An 11,034-nucleotide genomic window follows, 5' to 3' on the forward strand; every position below is an offset into this window, starting at 1 on the left:
GTATGATGAATCATCAGACACCATTTTATTCTCTAAAAAAGAACAGGAGTACTTGTGGCACCTTAGAGACTAACAAATTTGTTAGTCTCTAAGGTGCCACAAGTACTCCTGTTCTTTTTGCGGATACAGACTAACACGGCTGCTACTCTGAAACCTGTCATTTTATTCTCTGATTGGAGAGCTTGCAGTGTTTGAGGAGAACTGCTCAAAAACATTTTCTGAACAGCCTACTCCAGGGAACACACAGAGGGGGAATTAGCTCAAATGGTAGAGCGCTCGCTTAGCATGTGAGAGGTAGCGGGATCGATGCCTGCATTCTCCACTAAACATTTTTTTTTGGCTGTGTAGGGGCAGGGAGCAAATAGCAAATAAACCTTTTTTCTTTACCCTTCTGTATTCTTCTATGTGATGTTTTTGTTTTAATTTACATTTCTTGTTTCTCAGACTTGTATGTGCAACAAACAGAAGAAAATTCAATTAATATTTATTTAGCTGAAGAAGGCTCATACACAAAGCTATTAAAACACAATTAATTACTTGATTTTTGTTATTGGAAAATCAATTAATACAAAATGATTTGTCCCATTGATTATTTAATAAAATAACTAAAACTTAATCAGAACTCTTTAAATGATTACACATATCCTGAAAACCTTCTTTTCTGCTGGTCTCTCCTTTCCCCCATGGCTTAATTCCAAAATGAAATACTAAACACTGCAGTTGTAAAGAAATAAGTGAATAATATTAAAAGCCTCTACTGTCTACTGTTGGAAGCTAGATAAAAGGTACATTTTTTTTTCTTTTGTGAGTAGAAAGACCAACACAACAGCAATAATACTGAAGTTATTACAGTTGAAATATGAACTGTTACAGTAGAATATCATACACTGGATAAGCACACAGTTTTCTGGTTACAAACTGCTTTGGAATAGTTCTGAGAAGAGGGGATGTCAAGGCTGTATCCCCACTTTGAACTTTAGGGTACAACTGTGGGGGCCTGCATGAAGACTTCTAAGCTTAACTACCAGCTTAGATCTGGTCCGCTGCCACCATTCCCAAAGCTAATTCCCTTCCCTGGGAAGCCTTGAGAAACCTTTCACCAATTCCCTGGTGAATACAGATCCAAACCCCTTGGATCTTAAAACAAGGAGAAATTGACCATCCCCCTCCTTTCTCCCACCAACTCCTGGTGAATACAGATCCAACCCCCTTGGAACTAAAACAAGGAAAAATCAATCAGGCTTTTAATTAAAGAAAAAGGTAAAAATCATCTCTGTAAAATCAGTATGGAAAATAACTTTACAGGGTAATCAAACTTAAAGAGCTCAGAGGACTCCCCTCTAGTCTTAGGTTCAAAGTACAGCAAACAAAGATAAACACTCTAGTAAAAGGTACATTTACAAGTTGAGAAAACAAAGTAAAACTAAGACGCCTTCCCTGGCTTTTTACTTACAAGTTTGAAATATGAAAGACTTGTTTAGAAAGATGGGGAGAACCTGGATTGATGTCTGGTCCCTCTCAGTCCCAAGAGCGAACAACCCCCTAAACAAAGAGCACAAACAAAAGCCTTTCCCCTCCCCCAAGATTTGAAAGTATCTTGTCCCCTTATTGGTCCTTTGGGTCAGGTGTCAGCCAGGTTACCCGAGCTTCTTAACCCTTTACAGGTAAAAGGATTTTGGAGTCTCGGGCCAGGAGGGATTTTATAGTACTGTACACAGGAGAGCTGTTACCCTTCCCTTTATAGTTATGACAGGGGAATTAGCTCAAATGGTAGCATGTTTGCTTAGCATGTGGGAGGAAGTGGGATTGATGCTCATGTTTTCCAGTATGCATTTTCACTGGATTATTTATTCCAAAACTGAAAATCAGTAAAACAATATAAACGCTTTTAATATAAGCTTTATTCAAAGCAAAAACTTTCCTTTTTGATAATGACATAGTCACATGGAACAAGCAGAATTTCTATATTTCTTCCAGGAACAAATACATATCCTTGGTATACCCTATTAAGACTAAATCATTAACTTGGTGTGGCGAGCTCACATAGCAACTGCCCAGCTGAGCAGGCTGGCTCCACACAGTAAACTCGCTCCTACCTGGAGTACACGGGAGATGGTAGAACTTCTGGGTCTGGGAGGAGAGGAGGCTGTGCTGTCACGGCTCCACTCCAGCCGTAGGAACTTGCTTGGGGCATGGAGAAGGGCCACGATAGGGACATGCATCTGTGCCATGTAAAAATGAAAGAGCTGCAGCAATAATAGCAGAAGGCAAGGGAGGCAAATAGTTGCCTTTGGTGTGGAGCTACAGACAGGCTGTTCCTACAAGGACAAGGGGTGTCAGGGTAGTAGTGAATAGCCTCCCAGTTGAGCTCCTCTTGTAGCCTTGTGTTCATAACACATAGCCCAAGACTGAAGAGCAGTGCAGGATCCATGCTTTCTGATACAGATGGCTAGCTAGCAGGTTACCAGGGCAAGGTTTTTATGTATTAGCTTGTTTTGGTAGGAGGGATGTGAGCACCTGGAGCTTACAGTTCCCTTATGAAACTCTGCTTCACCCTACAGTTCGCACAGACCAAGGAATTTATAGATAAGACACACAAAAGAGGTTTCATGATTTACACAACTGTGAACCTGTTTCAGCTAAATTCTGAAATGTCGCATCAGCAGAGAGACCTAGAAAAATAAAAAATTCCTTTATATTTTCTTATAAAACTATATATAATATTCATTTCTCTATCACTGTTTAGTATATATTTGACTAACACCATTCATTACACAGTTTTCTAACAGTCCCTGAGGGCCTTTGCTATTGACTTTATGTGGATGGCATTTAGATATTATGGTGGCGGGCAGCAGGATAAAACTCTAAGAAAGAAAACCATGAAAATGAGATTTTATTTATTAACAGGCTTTCCTTTGAGACTTGTGACAATAGCTTCTCAAACATTTATCCTTATAGCACTCCAAATAGGTAGAGAAATGTACTCCCAAGTAATTTCCAATTAAGGTGGATATGTCTGACATGTAACTCAATACGATAACCAATTCCATATTCTCTGGTAGTCTGGCTATTTGCTACCTACCCAGGAATGCTGGGGCATCTAAGTTGTGAGAAAGTGTGAGGGGGTGGACTAGGCCCTGAGGCCCCCTGCTGGAGGCCTCACAGCCCTGCCATATTCTGCCCCAGAAAAGGGCAGTTGAGAGGTCCTCCAAGCTGCCTAGAGCAGCTGTGTGGGAAGCAGCCAATCAGCAAAGAGGCTACAGGGAGAAGCCAATCAGGGCCCAACAGACTTGTATAAAAGGAGCTGCAGGGTTAGCGTGAATTCAGTCTGCTGCTGGCAGGGAGTGGGGGAAATGAGTGGTTGACTGAAAAGGTGTGGGGGAGCTTGAGCATGGCTCTTGGCTGGCTGCTGGAACTAAGCATGTGGTTACTGGCAGGGAATGGGGGAGTGAGGAAGGAGCTTCTGGCTGGTTGCCTGGACTCAACTAAGACAGGCTATGGGGAAGTGACCCAGGGAAATGTAGAGCAGCGATTAGTAAAGGGATGCAGCACAAGGCTGCTATACTTAAAGGGTCACTGTGTTGGGACCTGGAGCAGTGGGTGGGATTGGGTCCCACCACCAACTACAGGGTGGAAGTGGCTATGCCCTGAGGAAGGGAATTAGAACTGTGGCACCCCAGAAAAGGGGTTGCACTACTGGGACTAAGTGGGGAGCTATGATCAGCGAACTGAGTTCAAGAGGAGTGGTTCAGCTGGGGTCACTGAGGACTCAAATGAAGGCAAAGAGTCTCCAGGGAGGAGGATATGGGGGCGCTGCTCCACTCTGTCGTGGTCCTTTCCTCCACAACTCAGAGCAAGAACCTTTGCAGGACTGAGCCCAGGAAGGGCTACAGAGAAGGACATGCCCAACTGAGGGTGCCATTGTGACGGGTTGGATCACAGAAACCCCCTTGGGAGCTGCCACCCAATGTACCAAGACTACCCCTGCTCCTGTTTTCCCTGCCAGCTCAGGACCCCAGCACCCTGTCTTGCTGAGCCAGACACTCCCGTCTGCTGCAACACAGACCCAGGGTCTGAATCACTTGTCCCAAAGCTGCAAGTTTACCTGAAAACAGCTCACAGAAGGGTGCTTGTCTCTAGCACTCAGATGCCCAACTCCCAATGGGGTCTAAACCCAAATAAATCCGTTTTACCCTGCATAAAGCTTATGCAGGGCAAACCCAGAAATTGTTCGCCCTCTATAACACTGATAGAGAGAGATGCACAGTTGTTTGCTCCCCCAGGTATTAATACATACTCTGAGGAAATTACTAAATAAAAAGTGATTTTATTAAATACAGAAAATAGGATTTAAGTGGTTCCAAGTAATAACAGACAGAACAAAGTAAGTCACCAAGCAAAATAAAATAAAATGCGCAAATCTATGCCTAATCAAACTGAATACAGATAATCTCACCCTCAGAGATGCTTCAGTAAGTTTTTTTTCTCAGACTGGACACCTTCCAGGCCTGGGCACAATTCTTTCCCCTGGTACAGCTCTTGTTCCAGCTCAGGTGACAGCTAGGGGATTCTTCATGATGGCTCCTCTCTCTCTCTGTTCTCTTCCACCCCTTTATATATCTTTTGCATAAGGCGGGAACCCTTTGTCCCTCTGGGTTTCCATCCCCCCCCCCCACACACACACACTGGAAAAGCACCAGGTTAAAGATGGATTCCAGTTCAGGTGACATGATCAAGGGGGGAGGGATAGCTCAGTGGTTTGAGCATTGGCCTGCTAAACCCAGGGTTGTGAGTTCAATCCTTAAGGGGATTAGGGGCAAAAATTGGGGATTGGTCCTGCTTTGAGCAGGGGGTTGGACTAGATGACCTCCTGAGGTCCCTTCTAACCCTGATATTCTATGATTTCAATCACATGTCACTGCAAGACTTCATTACTCACTTGCCAGCACACACATATACAGGAAGACTCACAGGTAAATACAGCCATCTGCAGACAATGGGAGTCATCAAGATTCCAAACCATCATTAATGGCCCACACTTTATATAATTACAATAGGCCCTCAGAGTTATATTTTATATTTCTAGTTTTAGATACAAGAGTGGTACATTTATACAAATCGGATGATCACACTCAGTAGATTATAAGCTTTGTAATGATACCTTACAAGAGACCTTTTGCATGAAGCATATCCCAGTTACGTTATATTCACTTTTTACCATATTTTTCTAAAACTATCCCAGTTATATTATATTCACTTATCATGTTTTTATAAAACCATATAGACTGCACAACATCACACCCTCCTCCTGAACTTACTGCCAGAGACTTGGACACTGACCATGGCGGAGGCAGTATACCTAAAATTAGTTTTTGGGCTCCCCTATGGGGCAGACACTCCTGTGTCCCCCAAAAGGGAAAGAGACCCTGATCCAGCTGTAGGCTCACAGCTCCAAGCTATGAGAGACCTTTCGCTGGCCAGCAAAATCCCCCCCCCCCTTTCACTCAGGTTGGGTTTGCTTCCAGCTAGAGTCCTTGGGGTTTGTTCCCACAGCAGCAGTCACCATGACCCCAACTTCCAGCTCCAGGATACATGTCTCTGTGCACCTCTTCCACTCCATTACAGCCAGGTCATGCTTCTGGGTCTTAATTGCTTTGTCTCTTAAGTCCAGGTTGGTGGGCAGCCTTTTCCCGGGCAAATTGTACATCAATTTCCATTTGTCTTCCCTTGAGACCATCACTCAATGAGCTGGGATACCACAGAGAACCCCCTCCTGCCAGAACAGGCATCCGTCCCCTCCTGTCTTGCTAGGTTAGACACTCCAGTCAGCTTCAGCACAGACAGAGGTTGGGCCACACCCATCTGCAGTTCACTGAAATTGAGATGCACTCAGCTCAGGGGCTTCTTAGTTAACAGAGACATTCCCAGCGCCCATTGTTCAGTCTTTCTGGGCAATTTGCAACTTGTGTAGTTTTAGCTTCTTTTGATCTTCATTTTTACTTATTTTGCTTCCTTTTCTGTCCCTACTTCCCTTTCCCAAAATAAGCAAACAGAAAATAACAAACCAGTAACCACTTTGTCTGTTCTCCAGGCACCACACTTAAAACTCACTTAAAATCACTACCAGTATCTCAAAGCAATCAGCTGTGCACAGACCCTGCTCGACTACACCACTGTGACGGGTTGGATCACAGAAACCCCCTTGGGAGCTGCCACCCGATGTGCAAAGACTACCCCTGCTCCTATTTTCCCTGCCAGCTCAGGACTCCAGCACCCTGTCTTGTTGAGCCAGACACTCCTGTCTGCTCCAACACAGACCCAGGGTCTGAATCACTTGCCCCAAAGCTGCAAGTTTACCTGAAAACAGCTCACAGAAGTGTGCTTGTCTTTAGCACTCAGATGCCCAGCTCCCAATGGGGTCTAAATCCAGATAAATCCGTTTTACCCTGCATAAAGTTTATGCAGGGCAAACTCATAAATTGTTCGCCCTCTATAAGACTGATAGAGAGATATGCACAGTTGTTTGCTCCCCCAGGTATTAATACATACTTTGAGTAAATTACTAAATAAAAAGTGATTTTATTAAATACAGACAGTAGGATTTAAGTGGTTCCAAGTAGTAACAGACAGAACAAAGTAAGTCACCAAGCAAAATAAAATAAAATGCGCAAATCTATGCCTAATCAAACTGAATACAGATAATCTCACCCTCAGAGATGCTTCAGTAAATTTTTTTTCTCAGACTGGACACCTTCCAGGCCTGGGCACAATTCTTTCCCCTGGTACAGCTCTTGTTCCAGCTCAGGTGATAGCTAGGGGATTCTTCATGATGGCTCCCTTCCCTTTGTTCTCTTCCACCCCTTTATATATCTTTTGCATAAGGCGGGAACCCTTTGTCCCTCTGGGTTTCCACCCCCCCTCACTGGAAAAGCACCAGGTTGAAGATGGATTCCAGTTCAGGTGACATGATCACATGTCACTGCAAGACTTCATTACTCACTTACCAGCACACACATATACAGGTAGACTCACAGGTAAACACAGCCATCTGCAGACAATGGGAGTCATCAATATTCCAAACCATCATTAATGGCCCACACTTTACATAATTACAATAGGCCCTCAGAGTTATATTTTATATTTCTAGTTTTAGATACAAGAGTGGTACATTTATACAAATCGGATGATCACACTCAGTAGATTTTACGTTATATTCACTTTTTACCATATTTTTCTAAAACTATCCCAGTTATATTATATTCACTTATCATGTTTTTATAAAACCATATAGACTGCACAACGTCACAGCCATGAGGGGCACTGTTGGGCTGTTTTAGAAGACTGAGCCCAGGGAGGGCAGCAGAACATTCTGGATTGTGTACCCTGGAAGGGGTTTTTTGTTTTGCATATGGACAGAGAGTGACTTGGCCGGAGGTCTGAGTCACCAAAGACCAATCTGACAAGTACAGTGACCAATGGGGGGGGGGGGCACTCTGAGTAGAGGAAAAACTGCAGGCATGCACACAGTTGACCAGGGCACTTGCGAGAGGTGAATGCACCCATTACAGAGATTAGATATTTACATAAACAAGAATATCCAAGTTACAAAACAGCGTTTGAAAGGATATAAACCCTCATGCCACAGTGCTAGCCAGTATCTATTAGAGAGTTAGCAGAACTTCCCCTGTGTACAGGTTAACTCCCTACTGCAGGTTTTCTTGCACCACGTATGAAGCATCTGGTGCTGGTCATGACTGGTAACAGGATTCTTGATAAGATGGACCACAGTTCCTGGATGGTAATTCCTATGAGTAAACTGTACAGTGTTTCTATGTTCAGGAGCTTGCACTGAGGTAGTTACACTGATGCAAATTGCACTAGTAGTTTGATTGACCTTAGTTCTATTACACACTGACAGTTCAAGGAATTTACTCTGAAGATGTGACATTGTTCACAAAGCAGGTTACACATGTATTAAGATGTCCACAAGTGTGACCCTCCCTAGACAGCAAAGCTTTAAAATGATTGTAAAATTTCCCAATGCCTTATATTAGGAAAGTTTCTCTGTATTATACAGCATATATTTTTTCTTTGGACATTTCTCAACCATCTATTACTTAGGAATAACTATGGGCAGTTTGTGAGATGTGACTGGATCACAACAGACATTGATGTGGCACATCTCAGAGCTATGTGAATTATAGTTGGTTCTAGTGGAATAGTATCTGTGGAAATACAGTCTGCTAGACACAGTGCTTTTAGGAACAATATTAGCCCAGCATCATTAAATAAGTGGGATCCGGTCACAGATTTTTAGTAGTGGCCTAACTATTCCTGAAACACCGTGCATGGTGCCAGAAATAACGCCCTACAATTGATTTGTGTTGCAGTAGTGCTCAGAGACCCCAAACAGCATAAGGGGCTACATTGTGCTGGCCATACAAACACCTACTGAAGGAAAATGCAGGGCCTGGTATGATAGTCTTACAGTCTGTGTGATTATAAGCATTCCTTTTGTGTGTTAGGTGAATCAAGCTAGCAACAGGCTGTGGTATAGTTATATCTTACTCCATACAGTTCTGTAAAGTGATAATCTTTAATGAGAGCTGGTGAGCACCTCCCTATTTACAGCAGTTTGTACTATGGGTGAATACATGATTTCTTTAATCCTATGCAAACCACTCATAATGTGTTATGAACCAGTTCTATTTTAGGATGACTTGTCTGTGTGGTCTTCACTCTTTCAAAGTCAGAAACATCTGCAAAATGTTTTTTTAATCGATGCTGCTGTATACAGGTGACAAACCCCTTGAATTACCAGGCACCGTGGCAGCTGTGGGATTATGAAAACAACTGTTTTGACTGACTACCTGAAAAGATAAGAAAGCAAAAATACTGCAGGATGTATGATCAAATCTTCCTGCACAGCTACTTTGTACACAGTGCCTCTTTTCAGCACTAACCTTAAGTGTCACAGGGCTGTCTGAGAAGTTAATGTGAAATCCCACATAGAATATCAGGGGTAGAAGGGACCTCTGGAGGTCATCTAATCCAATCCCCTGCTCAAAGCAGGACCAATCCCCAATGAAATCAAATGATTTCCACAACCATGCAGCTGGGGCTTTGTGAAGATGGCTGGCCTAGGGTATTAATCTTTATATTAGTTTTGTTATGGGGGATACGGGGAATAAGGCACTTGGCTCTCACTTAAGATCTAATCCTGTTACTAGGGAAGTCAGTAACAAAACTACCATTGTCTTCAGTAGTGCAGGAGCAAGTCAGTGCCCATTGTAGATCTAATATAGTTGTACATTGAAATGAATAGTACCGGCATCAAAATTAGAAACTAGCAATGAAGTGAAATGACATTTTTCCACCTAAACTGCTTTGTTATTCCATCCCTCCTGACTTTATTGAACTAATCTTATGACATAATATTTATTTCCATTAGTTCCCCATTTATCCCCTTTTGTGAAAGCATTCCATGCCAGGAGAGTAGAAATTTCTGCTGTCTCATTCCACTTTAACTGCAGCTTTTCTCCCTTTTAGCACCAAGGCAATGTAATTCCCAATGCTATGTCCTCTAATGGAGATGTGGAAAGTATCTTTAACATTTGTCCTATACCCTCTTTACTACTTTATGCATAAAGGAGCCTGTATAAGGTTTTCTTGCTTATTATTGATATTAGGAATGTCAGATCTTGGGCAGACAAGAGACTGCTCGCTCATTGCTGTGCATTCCCTTCCCCATTTACAGCTAGGTTTAATCACCCACATGGAAGGGTAGCTAAACACATCTTAATAAATTGGAGTGAACATTGGATTAATTGAAAACACCACTATTCCTTTATGGAGACTTCACATGAACAAAAATTCTCAGCATCCTCTCTGATCGAGAGGAAAAGAGCAGGAAAACATGTCGTGGACAACGTGAAATAAACAGAAGTTTATTCCTAACACTTATGAACCACAGGTTGGTTTGTGGTCTAAAGAATAAAGTTTTACATCTTTGTCTCTCTCTCCCCCCCCCCTTTTAAAATATTTTATTCATATTAGTATCTTATCCTAGTAAGCTCTTGGCCTCTGCCATAATAATATATTCTACAAGTTAGTAACACCCATTTCTGAACCCTCTCTAGGTATGCTGTATTGTTTGATAGGGTGAACCAGAATTGAACTCAGTATTCCAAATGTGGTGTACCATGACTTCAATGAGTTGACATTTTTGGTAGTATTTTCTATTCCATTCCTTATATAGCCTACCCCCTTGTTCAGTTTGACTACTGCTCCACAGAGACCAGAATTTGTCATTGAACTAGCCATAAAGACACCCACAACTTTCTTCTCAGTGGTTAATTTAGAATCCAGCAGCCTGTATAAATATTTCAAATTATTCCTTCTAACATACATTCCCAGGCATTTGTCAACATTAATTTTTTTCACTGCCTAGCTTAAGTGCTACTTCTGACTAACAGTTGTCATTTACAAGTTCTGTCCTCCTTTTTATTTACCCCCTTTTCAATAACTTAGTACTGGAGAACACTGGAATATTCTGCTTAATTTTTTTACTGTACTGAATATTGACAAATTCAATACAGTAGGATTAAATGATCAGTTTCTAATGTATTGAACTTTATTCACTTTTAGCTTGTTTTCTAGAGAAACTTTTTGTCATGTTCAAATACTCTCGATCTCATTTACATGTAGGGAAGCTGTGCATAATCTGAAACAGTGTGAGAACTGAGCATAATCTGAAACAGTGTGAGAACTGACCTTGTGCTCTGAGAGCAGATGAGGAGCATAATTCAATAGATAAAGGCCACCTTTCCACATCTATAAAATGTCTGTAGTATTAATGTTATGCCTACATCTTGCATCCTCTGATTTACCTCCCCACCCCAACAAAAGAGAAAATGACTGGGAAGACATTCTGAGCTGTCCTATGAATTATATATCTTACAGCAATGTGTGTTTACTGTAGGAAAATGACCTAATGTGAAACTTGGACTTCATTGTAGCTTGTTATGGTAAAAG

This window comes from Emys orbicularis, chromosome 2 (assembly GCF_028017835.1).
Source record: "Emys orbicularis isolate rEmyOrb1 chromosome 2, rEmyOrb1.hap1, whole genome shotgun sequence".
Lineage (NCBI taxonomy): Eukaryota > Metazoa > Chordata > Testudines > Emydidae > Emys > Emys orbicularis.